The sequence below is a fragment of the Oncorhynchus mykiss genome, unplaced genomic scaffold (genome assembly GCF_013265735.2).
Source record: "Oncorhynchus mykiss isolate Arlee unplaced genomic scaffold, USDA_OmykA_1.1 un_scaffold_701, whole genome shotgun sequence".
NCBI classification, from domain to species: domain Eukaryota; kingdom Metazoa; phylum Chordata; class Actinopteri; order Salmoniformes; family Salmonidae; genus Oncorhynchus; species Oncorhynchus mykiss.
In genome coordinates this window covers 15,548-17,500 of record NW_023494148.1, presented here as the reverse complement: position 1 = coordinate 17,500, position 1,953 = coordinate 15,548, and positions in this window count along the sequence as shown.

Sequence of the window (1,953 nt, the reverse complement as noted above, 5' to 3'; positions counted from 1 at the left end):
CCTTTGGGTGACCAGGTGCACGCCGGCCTTTGGGTGACCAGGTGCACACGGTCCTTTTGGGTGACCAGGTGCACGCCGGCCTTTGGGTGACCAGGTGCACATGGTCCTTTTGGGTGACCAGGTGCACGCCGGCCTTTGGGTGACCAGGTGCACGCCGGTCCTTTTGGGTGACCAGGTGCACAAGTTCCATTTGGGTGACCAGGTGCACGCGGTTCATAACAGCGCGGTTATCTGCTTTAATGTCCGAGGAGGGGTGCTTAAGTGTGGGTGCCCTGGTTCACCTGGTATGCGAGGTTGTGGAGGTGGGGGGGGTCCCCTGCTGGTATCATCCCCGAAATAGAGGGGTGATACCCGGGTGGTGAGTAAGGGCCTACAAGCCTGGAGGTCAATAGCTCCAGGGGGTAAGCTCTACTGTCATGTCCGTAAATAGAGTGGTGTTACCCGGGTTTTGAACCATATTTTAATTTTTGGGTTACCAGATGCACACGGGTCTTTTGGAAAACAATCACAATCTGCATCCATCGTAATATCTTAAACTGTATATAAAGCACCTAAGGACGGGCCTGACCGAGAGAGGGCCGTAGTAGGGTACTCCCCTAGCGGGCTATATCAATAGAATGACCGGTAAAATGATTTAAAACAGTTTTATAATTTTTGGGTTACCAGATGCACACGGGTCTTTTGGAAAACAATCACAATCTGCATCCATCGTAATATATGAAACTGTATATAAAGCACTGAAGGACGGCCCCGACCGAGACAGGGCCTTAGTGGGGTGCTCCCATAGCGGGCTATATCAATAGAATGACCGGTAAAAGTATTTAAAACCGTTTTATAATTTTTGGGTTACCAGATGCACGTTTTCAATCACCAGTTGCACGGAGGATTAATAGCAATCTGCATCCATCGTGATTTCTTAAAGTGTGTAAAAAGCACCCAAGGACGGCCCTGACAGAGAGAGGGCCGTAGTGGGGCACTCCCCTAGCGGGCTATATCAATAGAATGACGGGTAAAAGTATTTAAAACCCTTTTATAATTTTTGGGTTACCAGATGCACGTTTTCAATCACCAGGTGCACGGAGGAAAATGAGCATTTGCATCCATAGTCATGTTTTAAACCGTCCATAAAGCACTCTTGGCCGGCCCCGGCAGAGAGAGAAAGAGATGGTGAAAAAAAAAAAAAATCATCATCAGACCTTCCATAAATAATTCGGGCCGGCCCCCATTGCTAAAGGTCCGTAGTAGGGTGCGCCATAAGCGGACATGAATAGATGGAACACCGCTAACCGCATAGAGAACCGTGTTTTGGGTGACCAGGTGCACGTTTTCAATCACCAGTTGCACATTTTCAATCACCAGTTGCACGGAGGATTAATAGCAATCTGCATCCATCGCGATTTCTTAAAGTGTCTATAAAGCACTCAGGACGGGCCCGACCGAGACAGGGCCTTAGTGGGGTGCTCCCATAGCGGGCAACAATGAGAGGGGTGCCTTTAAATTCATTTTGAACCATATTTGAAATTTTGGGTTACCAGATGCACGTTTTCAATCACCAGTTGCACGGAGGATTAATAGCAATCTGCATCCATCGTGATTTCTTAAAGTGTGTAAAAAGCACCCAAGGACGGCCATGACAGAGAGAGGGCCGTAGTGGGGCACTCCCCTAGCGGGCTATATCAATAGAATGACGGGTAAAAGTATTTAAAACCCTTTTATAATTTTTGGGTTACCAGATGCACGTTTTTCAATCACCAGGTGCACGGAGGAAAATGAGCATTTGCATCCATAGTCATGTTTTAAACCGTCCATAAAGCACTCTTGGCCGGCCCCGGCAGAGAGAGAAAGAGATGGTGAAAAAAAAAAAAAATCATCATCAGACCTTCCATAAATAATTCGGGCCGGCCCCCCATTGCTAAAGGTCCGTAGTAGGGTGCGCCATAAGCGGACATGAAT